A 13543-nucleotide genomic window follows, 5' to 3' on the forward strand; every position below is an offset into this window, starting at 1 on the left:
AACATTGATTACCGAAAACGGTTATCGAAAGTAAAGGTTGTTATTAGTGATCTTAACAAAGAAGTTTATCTTCTATAATGTATCATCACAAATCGCCCCTTGCTCCTCAAAATGAGTAAATTAAATAATAAAAGGTATCTGCTTTCATTCTCATATCTTCATTACATATTTTTGATTGTTCTAATAACTGTGGAAAGATGTATGGAGATGTATGGCTTTCGCTACGTTCTTCTTTAGACAATTCGTTCGGCGTCGTTTTCATAGCTAAAGCCGCAAAGCATGGCTCGTCTCTTAGTGCAGAAGGGTCGTGGCATCCATTCCACCAACAACTGACGGAAAAGGTCTCGGACTAAGTGAGACCAAGCTGCCGACCTACACTACTGGCCATTAAAATTGCTACACCAAGAAGAAATGCAGATGATAAACGGGTATTCATTGAACAAATATATTATACTAGAACTGACATGTGATTACATTTTCACGCAATTTTGGTGCATACATCCTGAGAAATCAGTACCCAGAACAAACACCTCTGGCCGTAATAACGGCCTTGATATGCCTGGGCATTGAGTCAAACAGAGCTTGGATGGCGTGTACAGGTACAGCTGCCCATGCAGCTTCAAAACGATACCACAATTCATCAAGAGTAGTGACTGGCGTATTGTGACGAGACAGTTGCTCGGCCACCATTGACCAGACGTTTTCATTTGCTGAGAGATCTGGAGAATGTGCTGGCCAGGGCAGCACTCGAACATTTTCTGTATCCAGAAAGGACCGTACGGGACCTGCAACATGCGGTCGTGCATTATTTTGCTGAAATGTACGGTTTCGCAGGGATCGAATGAAGGGTAGAGCCATGGGTCGTAACACATCTGAAATGTAACGTCCACTGTTGAAAGTGCCGTCAATGCGAACAAGAGGTGACCAAGACGTGTTGTAAGATGGCAAGAACTATGCCCCTTACATGAAGTCATTAAAGATCACCTAACTCACGTTGAGCGAACAGTAGGGCTGAACAAAAAATGACTGACAAGGCACAATGCATCTTGTAGAGGGTATAGTATGGACGTATTGGAATAATTAATGTCGGGTGATGGTTTTAAAGTAATTCACACGACATGAAAACTTTGTGGAAATGAGTCGATTTACTGGACGGTAGTTTACCCCATGGAAACATTTAGAGTTGACCGTGGCCGGCTGGAGAACGGCGAAGGGAAGCGACAATAGGCAGCTTAGGGCGGCTCAAGCTCTGAGAAAGCGGTAACGCGGCGCGACCTCCAGCTGCCTTAAGATGAGTGACAGTGAGTGGGTGGTTGATCCCGACTCCATGCTGGTGTACCGGGAAACAGACGGAGAATTTGTGCCGGCCGAAGTGGCCGTGCGGTTAAAGGCGCTGCAGTCTGGAACCGCAAGACCGCTACGGTCGCAGGTTCGAATCCTGCCTCGGGCATGGATGTTTGTGATGTCCTTAAGTTAGTTAGGTTTAACTAGTTCTAAGTTCTAGGGGACTAATGACCTCAGCAGTTGAGTCCCATAGTGCTCAGAGCCATTTTTTGGAGAATTTGTACACCTGTTGACAAATGTCCATCGTCCCGTTTTCTGTGAAACATGCGACAAAGCCGCACAAACCTATGGTGGAGCGGTCAACAGACGTCAAAATATGCGTGTTCGTGACTATAGCAACTTCACGCTGAATTCATGGTCTGCAGAGCCTGAAGTAAATCAGGTGAAGAGCGACAGTGTGAAATACGCCGGCCTCTGATGGGAACGTAGGACCAAGGAAGTTGAAGTACTCTCCTGGGAGTCAGAATTCCTTGATAGGTGGCCTGGGGGGAGCTAAATAGAAGAAGTTGAGAGGAAGGGAAATTTTGTAGGAATTTGTTCACTTCCCAGAGCAGGCATTGGTCGGTGCTGAAAGCGACACATAATTAACGCGACTTGTGCTACAATTGGCGTAAGTGATTTTGCTGGAGGGGTAACCGAGGCGAAGAGCGGACTGGCAGAAGTCTCAGTAGAGGTCTTCCATTCCCAGCTTGCCTAGAGTGCGGACGTGGCATTCTTGACTCAGCTTGCCTGAGAAAGAGTGAGCATCTCTGCATCTCTGTTGATCTGTTAGTCAATTACCTGGGGTGAACACACACCAAAACCAGATGAGTGACAGATGGGGTGTTACAGCCTACACAGGAAAAACTTGCATACGGGCTGCACCGTCCACGTCTCAAACAGTGGCCTTCGAGGTAGGAGGCCGGCAGCAACTGGAAGTAGGCCCAGGGATGGCCCACTGACTGAATGGTGCTAAGTCCACAATATAGGACTCAGAGCCAGCAGTAGGCCTGCAGTTAGTGGAGGCCAAAACTCGTATTGGCAGCTTATAGATTCATTTCGACTCCTAGACCCCTCGCAGGATGCAGCTTTCAGACTGCATACATCTGTCTAAAAATGAGTTGTATTTACTAGTGCTTTCTTCTTTTTCCAAGACATCGATTCCTATCACATAAACCCCAACAAACCCCTTGAAGCAATCAGGTCACCTTGTGCAGAGGTTCTGCCTTTCTGCTGTGTCAATGATATTACAACTCTCGTTCCTCTACTGGCCCAGTGATGTAATTCCCTGATATCATAGCCGCAGTTCTTGTATTATCAGACAGCTGCTGATGTAATAGTGTCTGGTTGGCCATGGTCTGACCCCCTTCCTTGGCCTAAGCATTAGTCATAGCACTCTTGCTACTTTATTCAACTGTTCCAAAAATAGTGGTTGCGGTACGGAAACTTTTAGCAAGTGCCAAACTACTGGACCAGTACCTGCCAATCACTCGACCACCTGGCACACCACATCAAGCACACCACAGCACAGTGCATTATATTAAAATAGCACATCTCATGCACTCCCTGACACATTGCACCAGACCACATAGCTAAAGAGAAGACTAGATTGATTCTGCTAAGCCAGGGGTTGAAAATACCGTTTCAGTTGTAAATTTCTTTTATTATCACACGATCGGTTTCGGGCTCTCATAAGCCCATCCTCAGGTGTCGTAACTGTGCTGTGGACCCAGAGCGCCGCGGTGGACGTTTACTAGGCGCGGTGTGCTACCAATGAGCGCAGAACAGGGAGCATACACGTCTACCGCGGCGCTCGGGGCCCATAGCACAGTTGCGACACCTGAGGATGGGCTTATGAGAGCCCGAAACCCGTCGTGTGATAATAAAAGAAATTTAAAACTGAAGCGGTATTTTCAATCTCTGGTATAATGCTCAGTTGCGGATGTTCTTCCAACAGGATTGATTCTGCTAAGACATTTACGCAGCTGCCAGTGTCAGCGAAAGATATTTCAAAAACCGCCACCATCGTGCCATTTGGCCTTTACGACTGCTTATTTATAACATTCGGCTAATGATATACTGCACCATCATTGCAATGATCTATCGATTCCGTTCTCCAAGGACTCCACTTTTGTGTTGATTACTTAGACGACATTCTTGTCTTCTCAGCCACCGAAGAGCAACACCAACAGCACATGGTGCCAGTTTTCTAATGCCTTGAACATTTCCGTGTAGTAACCCATCCCACTAAGTGATGAAGCACATGTCACATTGCTAGGACATCTTATTTGTTCAAGAGGACCATTACTCTTAACTCAATACGTTGAGCCTTCATTAAAATATGCCACCTACAGAGAACTAAAGAGCTACCCCGCTTCAGAGGAATGTTGAGATCATCCTCAGAATCTATGTCTAGTGGCAGCACTGCTGCTCTTGCCGTTCTCAAAACAAAGGTCAGTACTCCTGTTCATTGGGCACAACAAATGTATAGGATTTTCGCTGCAGTGGAGCAGAGCCTGCAGTAGATGCATCCCTTGTCCTGGAGGTGGATGCCAGCCAGTATACCATTGGAGCCATGTTGCAACAATAAGTTATCCATTGCATGGCAGTCACTCACATTCTTTTCGTGTAAACTCTCCTCCTCACAGTGTAACTGGAGTGCTTATAACTGCAAAGTGTTGTCAGTGTACGAAGCAATCCTATAACTGCATCCTCAGTTAGAAACCAGAGACTTCCTTATATTCAAGGATCACGAACCACTTATCTACACAACCTGGAAAGACAAGGAGTGTTCGCTGTGGCAGTACAATGAACTGAAATTTATTTTTTAATTTACTAGTAATTTTCGCCATACCTTCTTCTTTTCTTTAACATTGTCACTTTCTATGATGGTATGCACTGTACTATTTACTTTTATTCAACTTTACAGCTGGATGCCCAAACTGCCGCTCCAATCGTCGGTTACTTAAGGCCGGGAAATTCTCTGTGAACTGTGCAAACTGTGATTTGTACGATCGTATGTTTAGATGCGCGATATCTTTATCACAGATTGCGTCTCCTGTATAAATGGCATCTGGAACCGCATCAGTTTTGCTGAGTTTCCCCAAGATGCAGAAAACAGATGTCAAACAGGACAAATCCTTCAAGATGTCTCCATAGGCTTATCGACTCGTTGATGTTCTCAGATCAGTCGCTCAACTCTGTTTTGCCTTCTCCATTGAAGAGCCTCGACCGTTGCTTCCAGCAGAACATCGACGTAATACCACATTCAAATTCGCTTAAATCTTGATAACCTGTCATCGTAGCAGCCGTAACAACAACTGCGCCAGACAGTAGTTGTCTTATATAGGAGTTGGCGACCGGAGCGCCGTATTCTGCCAGTTTACATAACTCTATATTTGAATACACATGACTGTACTTCACTACTGGCCATTAAAATTGCTACACCACGAAGATGACGTGCTACAGACCTGAAATTTAACCGCCAGGAAGAAGACGCTGTGATATGTAAATGATTAGCTTTTCAGAGCATTCACACAAGGTTGGCGCCGGTGGCGACACCTACAACGTGCTGACATGAGGAAAGTTTCCAACCGATCTCTCATACACAAACAACAGTTGACCGGCGTTGCCTGGTGAAACGTTGTTCTGATGCCTCGTGTAAGGAGAAGAAATGCGTACCATCACGTTTCCGACTTTCATAAAGGTCAGATTGTAGCCTATCGCGATTGCGGTTTATCGTATCGCGACATTGGTGCTCGCGTTGGTCGAGATCCAATGACTGTTAGCAGAATATGGAATCGGTGGGTTCAGGAGGGTAATACGGAACGCCGTGCTGGATCCCAACGGCCTCGTATCACTAGCAGTCGAGATGACAGGCATCTTATCCGCATGGCTGTAACGGATCGTGCAGCCACGTCTCGATTCCTGAGTCAACAGATGGGGACGTCTGCGAGACAACAACTGTCTGCACGAACTGTTCGACGACGTTTGCAGCAGCATGGACTATCAGCTCGGAGACCATGGCTACGGTTACCCTCGACGCTGCATCACAGACAGGAACGCCTGCGATGGTGTACTCAACGACGAACCTGGGTGCACGAATGGCAAAACGTCATTTTTTCGGATGAATCAAGGTTCTATTTGCAGCATCATGATGGTCGCATCCGTATTTGGTGACATCGCGGTAAACGCATATTGGAAGCGTGTATACGTCACCGCCATACTGGCGTATCACCCGGCGCGATGGTATGGGGTGCCACTGGTTACACGTCTCGGTCACCTCTTGTTCGCTTTGACGGAACTTTGAACAGTGGACGTTACATTTCAGATGTGTTACGAGCCGTGGCTCTACCCTTCATTCGATCCCTGCGAAACCCTAATTTCAGCAGGATAATGCACGACCGCATGTTGCAGGTCCTGTACGGGCCTTCCTGGATACAGAATATGTTCGACTGCTGCCCTGGCCAGCACATTCTCCAGATCTCTCACCAATTGAAAACGTCTGGTCAATGCTGGCCGAGCAACTGGCTCGTCACAATACGCCAGTCATTACTCTTGATGAATTGTGGTATCCTGTTGAAGCTGCATGGGCAGCTGTACCTGTACACGCCATCCAAGCTCTGTTGTTTGACTCAATGCCCAGTCGTATCAAGGGCACTATTATGGCCAGAGGTGGTTGTTCTGGGTACTGAGTTCTCAGGATGTATGCACCCAAATTGCGTGAAAATGTAATCACATGTCAGTTCTAGTATAATATATTTGTCCAATGAATACCTGTTTATCATCTGCATTTCTTCTCGGTGTAGCAAATTTTAATGGCCAGTAGTGTAGTTTTTCTGGCGCTATAGTGTACTAAGACACAATTTTCTGATGGCGTCCAAAGGCAAGCTGCAGTCATTAAGCCCACACCCGAGACGCGGGAGCACGCGTTTCGGAGCACGGCGTCGTGTCCCAGGTGAGGCCCTGTCGCCGCGTTCCCGAAGCGTGGCGGCAGGTGCGCGTCTCGGCTCCTGTGGCGGCCCATCCCGGCGCTGAGCAGAGTGGTCAAGGACCGGTGGATTGGTAGAGGGGAGAGGGGAGCCACGTGGAGGCAGAGACCAGCGACCCGCAGCCCCGGGCTCGCCACGCCACGCCACGCCGTAACACGAGACGCCGCCACCTAATCGGACGGCATCGCCACCGCCAGGGATGGACAAGGTGAGCGCGCTACGCTTCGGGAAGGCCCGTTCCGTGACAGTCCGGCACACTGCCCTAAAACAGCAGCCGACTCGAGACACGGACCTGAATGGGGAATGGCACACATCATTTCCACATCTTACTCCAGTTTCTGAGAATAGGCAGTGTAATACGGCATATACACTGAGGTATCGAGTCATGGGATAGCGATATGCACATGTACAGATGGCGGTAGTATCGCGTACAAAAGGTATAAAAGGGCTGTGCATTGGCGGAACTGCCATTTCTACTCAGTTGACTCATATGAAATGCTTTCCAATGTGATTCTGGCCGTATGACGATAATCAACATACTTTGAACACGTAATGGTGACTGGAGCTAGACGCCTGGCCCATTCCATTTCGAAAATCGTTGCGGAACTCCGATATCCACAGTGTAAAGAGTGTACCGAGAATATAAAATTTCAGGCGTTAACTCTCACCAAGGCGACATAGTGGTCGACGACCTTGCAATGGTTCTTTATTTACGTGACCATTACGGCACTCCAACCCCAGTTCTCGATACCAGTAATATCGAACTACTTTTCTGCGAAGTAACAGACATATTTTTGTGACAATATTCACATTTGGTTTTATTAATGTATAGGTACTCCGATGTATCGATATATTACAGTGATATGATTCCTGTGTGTATTCATTTCTGTGAGACTGTCATAATCTTTGACTTACTTGTATCCATTTTGGTGAGAATGCACTTTGCAGAAGTTATGTTGTTATTTCGCTGTGTAAAAGAACAGTCAAGTCTTGTGTTTGGTTAAAGTGGAAATTAAATATGTGAAGATTGATAAAAAACTGTTTTATTGATGATGTGACGATTAAGAAGAAGTTTATGTGAATTTACAAGAAGTTTATTAAAAATGTGGATCGTGAACACCAAGTCAGAAATTATTTCTATCATGCCATTGTTCCGATCTGGGATTGTTTGATCATTAAGACTTTCCTGAAAAAACGCATTTGTTAGGTCTTCAAATATTGCTAAAATACAGATCCGGACCTTCTTGCAGTCTAAGTGGAATCACCCTAGAATCAACAAGATTAGCCATAACGATTTCGACGAAATCTACGTGGGAATCCATTCAAGATAAGTGCCAAATTAATGACTTCTTTACAGTGACCTCATTATTTCGATTCTGAGGAGACCATCCACAGTCAATAGTTTTGTTGTTGCCCGATAAAGCGAACATATGCTGCGTGAGCAACATTATTAACCTGATTTCTAATCTACTTTGCATGTGGTGGTATTGTTAGAACCTTCACTTAACAACCGACAGCAACGGCCGTTGCGTACAGCAATCAGTGCTAACAGACAAGCAACACTACGTGAAATGGAATCAGTGTGCGACGTACGACGAACGTATCCGTTACGACAGAGCGGCGAAATTTGGCGTTAATGGGCTATGGCAGCAGACGACCGACGCGAGTGCCTTTTTGCTAACAGCACGACATCACCTGCAGCGCCTCTCCTAGGATCGCCACCATATCGGTTGGATCCTAGACTACTGGGAAACGGCGGCCTTGTTAGATGAGTTCCGATTTCAGTTGGTAAGAGTTGATGCTATGGTTCGAGTATGCCGCAGACCACACGAAGACATGGACCTAAGGCACTGTGCAACCTGGTGGTGGCTACATAATGGTGTGCCCTCTGTTTACTCGGAATGGACTCCGTCCTCTGGTCCAGCTGAACCGATCATTGTCTGGAAACGGCTATGTTCGGCTACCTGCAGACCAACTGCAGCCATTCATGGCCTTCATGCTCACAAACAACGATGAAAGTCTTTACGGATGACAACAACGCGCCATGTAACGGCGCCACAATAGTTCGCTATTGGTTTGTGGAACATTCTGGATAATTCGAGCGAATGATTTGGCTAACCAGATCGCCAGACATGAATGCAATCGAACATTAATGGGACGTAACACAGAGGTCAGTTCGTGCACAAAATCGTGCACCGGCAAGACACTTTCGCAACTACGGATGGCTATATGGCACAGCATTTCCGCAGGAGACTTCGAACGACTTGTTGTATCCACGCCACGTCGAGTTCCCGTACTATAAGCGGCAAAAAGAAGGCCCACACATGATATTACGAGATACCGCAAGACTTTTGTCACCTCAGTGTAAAGTAAACAAATGCTCTGAATTTCAGTTTGAAAATCTAATATAGCATGAGACGTGACATGCCTTTAGATGCACACAGTGACTTGCCCCCTCTCATATTTATATCATACTCTGAGTAATTCGATTTGGGGAAGGATGGCCGAGTATTGTCATTACAAGGCTAGTATTGAGAACTCAGAACCTCGCAAGCACTGTTGAATTAAATGTAGGTGGCACCTCCCTAGACTGTGTAACAAATGCAAAATTTCTGGGAAAGAATACTGACTCTCGTCTGAAGTCGTGTGCACGCACTAACATACTTACAAACGGAATGCCATCAGCATTCTACGCCCTTACTGGAGTCCTGTCATCAGTGGTTAATAGACAGTGTGTTTTAGTTACATACTACTCGTATTGATATGAACAGGATGGGCCAAAAGTCACATATGTGATAAAATGGTGAATAATTTTTTTTATTTGTTGTCTTCTCTTTTCTTTTGCCTCAGATTCTGACGCAAATAAGTGCAAACAATCTCCGATCCTTGATCTTCATTTCTGTTAAAAATTAGTATAATAAATAATAAATAAAAAATTTAATAAATAATGATAATAATATTAAATAAAAAATGTATTCGTAGTTATAAACACATCGTCAATTTTAGCTCACCCTCTATATTCAGCTCTTAGCTGCGGCTTTCTTTTACGGGGAACAAATGCACAAAATAGAACACCATTTTCAAACTGCAGAAAAGGACCATAAGAACAATATCCAAAATTACTAGTCGAGATCATCCTAAGGATCTGTTCAAAACACAAGGGATTTCAACTGAACCATGTGAATAAATTTACCTGTCAGTGGTACACATCAAAAATAACATTGATAACTACTCAAAAATAGACCTGCCCATGACCATGAAACAAGATCTAGATTTACGAAGAAAAAATAAACAGAAAACTCAAAGCAGAATTTTAAACCAACGAATAAAACTGTACAATAAACTACCAAAGGTATTAAAGAAATTGCTAAAATATACTTGTTTAAAAAGGCAGTTGAAAGTACATGTTAAAAATACTTAGATGAAACGCAGTAGGGGTTTAATAAAAAAGGTAACACAAAAAATAACAATAACAATAATAAAACATGTAAAATTCCACATAATAATTTTCACTGACCTTTTTCCTTCTTTTTTCTTTTCGGGAAAATATGCTCCCAAAGATATGCAGTGTATAATTCTAAGACCTTACCGTCTTTCTGAGTTCAACATCTCACTCGTTACAGAGGTATACTGACTCACTTTTTCAGGTTAGTAAATGAGAAGTACACAAAATGGTTCTGACATCAGTTGACAATGTGTTCATTACTAAATAATATATTTGTAAACCAGTAGTGTAGACTAGATGTAAACAGAATGAGGTAGTACTGTTTGAAACAGAGTAGCCTCGTATTAATCAGAGTGGGAGTTCCGATCTTCATCCAGCCATCCTGATTTAGGTTTCCCGTGGTTTCCCGAAATCACTTCAGGCAAATGCCAGGATGGTTCCTACTATAAGACCACGGCCACCTGCCCCGTACTTGTCTTACTAAACGTGTAAGTCTGCAAAATTTGTATGTGTGAATTATTTTGTTTCTGTCGTTCTTAAATTGTAATGCCAAGGCATATCTAATATCCTTGTGAAAGAGATCTTTGAATGACTATTGCTAGTGCTAATACAATCTTTACCTCATCTACGTCTACACCCACGCTCCGCAGATCACTGTGAGGTGGATGACAGAACGCATCTCCCTTGAGCAGTTAAACAGAGAACTGACTCGTGGCGATAACATGTTATACCTTCCGGTGACAAACAGACCCGAACTATTTGAAACAGTTAACGCAGAGCAGGGAATCAGCGATCATAAAGCGGTTACTGCATCGATGATTTCAGCCGTAAATAGAAATATTAAAAAAGGTAGGAAGATTTTTCTGTTTAGCAAAAGTGACAAAAAGCAGATTTCAGAGTACCTGATGGCTCAACACAAAAGTTTTGTCTCAAGTACAGATAGTGTTGAGGATCAGTGAACAAAGTTCAAAACAATCTTACAATATGTGTTAGATGAGTATGTGCCAAGCAAGATCGTAAGAGATGGAAAAGAGCCACCGTGGTAGAACAACCGAGTTAGAAAACTGCTGCGGAGGCAAAGGGAACTTCAGAGCAAACATAAACATAGCCAAAGCCTTGCAGACAAACAAAAAGTATGCGAAGCGAAATGTAGTGTGAGGAGGGCTATGCGAGCGGCGTTCAATGAATTCGAAAGTAAAGTTCTATGTACTGACTTGGCAGAAAATCCTAAGAAATTTTGGTCTTATGTCAAAGCGGTAGGTGGATCAAAACAAAATGTCCAGACACTCTGTGACCAAAATTGTACTGAAACAGAGGATGACAGACTAAAGGCCGAAATACTAAATGTCTTTTTCCAAAGCTGTTTCACAGAGGAAGACTGCACTGTAGTTCCTTCTCTAGATTGTCGCACAGATGACAAAATGGTAGATATCGAAATAGACGACAGAGGGATAGAGAAACAATTAAAATCGCTCAAAAGAGGAAAGGCGCTTTACCTGATGGGATACCAGTTCGATTTTACACAGAGTACGCGAAAGAACTTGCCCCCCCCCCCCCCCCCCTTCTAGCAGCTGTGTACCATAGGTCTCTAGAAGAGCGTAGCGTTCCAGAGGATTGGAAAAGGGCACAGGTCATCCCCGTTTTCAAGAAGGGACGTGCAGAACTATAGACCTATATCTCTAACGTCTATCAGTTGTAGAATTTTGTAACACGTATTGTGTTCGAGTATAATGACTTTTCTGGAGACTAGAAAACTACTCTGTAGGAATCGGCATGGGTTTCGAAAAAGACGATCGTGTGAAACCCAGCTCGCGCTATTCGTCCACGAGACTCAGAGGGCCATAGACACGGGTTCCCAGGTAGATGCCGTGTTTCTTGACTTCCGCAAGGCGTTCGATACAGTTCCCCACAGTCGTTTAATGAACAAAGTAAGAGCATATGGACTACAAGACCAATTGTGTAATTGTATTGAAGAGTTCCTAGATAACAGAACGCAGCATGTCATTCAATGGAGAGAAGTCTTCCCAAGTAAGAGTGATTTCAGGTGTGCCGCAGGGGAGTCTCGTAGGACAGTTGCTATTCACAATATACATAAATGACCTTGTGGATGACATCGGAAGTTCACTGAGGCTTTTTGCAGATGATGCTGTGGTGTATCGAGAGGTTGTAACAATGGAAAATTGTACTGAAATGCAGGAGGATCTGCAGCGAATTGACGCATGGAGCAGGGAATGGCAACTGAATCTCAATGTAGACAAGTGTAATGTGCTGCGAATACATAGAAAGAAAGATCCCTTATCATTTAGCTACAATATAGCAGGTCAGCAACTGGAAGCAGCTAATTCCATAAATTATCTGGGAGTACGCATTAGGAGTGATTTAAAATGGAATGATCGTCGGTAAATCAGATGCCAGACTGAGATTCATTGGCAGAATCCTAAGCAAATGCAATCCGAAAACAAAGGAAGTAGGTTACAGTACGCTTGTTCGCTCACTGCTTGAATACTGCTCAGCAGTGTGGGATCCGTTCCAGATAGTGTTGATAGAAGAGATAGAGAAGATCCAACGGAGAGCAGCGCGCTTCGTTACAGGATCATTTAGTAATCGCGAAAGCGTTACGGAGATGATAGATAAAGTCCAGTGGAAGACTCTGCAGAAGAGACGCTCAGTAGGTCGGTACGGGCTTTTGTTGAAGTTTCGAGAACATACCTTAACCGAGGAGTCAAGCAGTATATTGCTCCCTCCAACGTATGTCTCGTGAAGAGACCATGAGGATAAAATCAGAGAGATTAGAGCCCACACAGAGGCATACCGACAATCCTTCTTTCCACGAACAATACGAGACTGGAATAGAAGGGAGAACCGATAGTGGTACTCAAGGTACCCTCCGCCACACACCGTCAGGTGGCTTGTGGAGTATGGATGTGGATGTAAATGTAGATGTATCCCAGATTAGGGCCACCTTGTAACACTCCTACCTCTTCCTGTATACGCTATAATCGACCGTGATTATGTGTACCTAATTTGGCGGTGAGGCAGCGATTCCGAAGAAAATAGATTGAAACGATGTGGATAAGTGTACAACTAATCATTAACATTAGAAGCTGATACACTGCCCTAATAACAACTGAGTGAAAATATGTGTAATTACAAAGATTAATTCTGAATGGTTACTCGAATTTGTCGTTAATGAGTACACTACAGTTTAATGAAATTTTAATTATGTAAGGAAATAACATGTCGCTAGTTCTAAAGCGCACAGATTATTGCTGAAACTAACTGGTTATAACCGAATTTATGTTTACGCAATAATCATTAACATGCGTATGGGCGGCGTTCATCATTATTCACACAGAAGCTAATTTGTATAGCCAAGTGATCACAAAAATAGTAAGTCAAACCGATGTACATATTGAATATTGTAGAACTCTTTAAAGAAACTGAACGGATTACTGTATTACACAACGAGGTAATAATGATGTAGCGTAACCTCAATCAGATCTTTACTGTTACTAACTTTGGTTAACCAAACCTTCCCAATAATTACAGTTCACTCTCAGACGAATTACAATTAAATATGAATGATTTCAAAACAACTGCAAAATACCAAAGAAAAGCAGAAATACGACAGCCAAAACATCGACGCAGAAATTTATCAAAAACACATGAAAGTAATCAGCACAGTCGAATAAACAGTAAAATTCATTATGATTTAACAGATTCACTGATTTTAATAGTTATGACTTTCAAAAGTTATTAAGGATTGCTGCAGTTCAATAATTAA

Source organism: Schistocerca nitens, chromosome 4, assembly GCF_023898315.1.
Source record: "Schistocerca nitens isolate TAMUIC-IGC-003100 chromosome 4, iqSchNite1.1, whole genome shotgun sequence".
Taxonomy (NCBI): Eukaryota; Metazoa; Arthropoda; class Insecta; order Orthoptera; family Acrididae; genus Schistocerca; species Schistocerca nitens.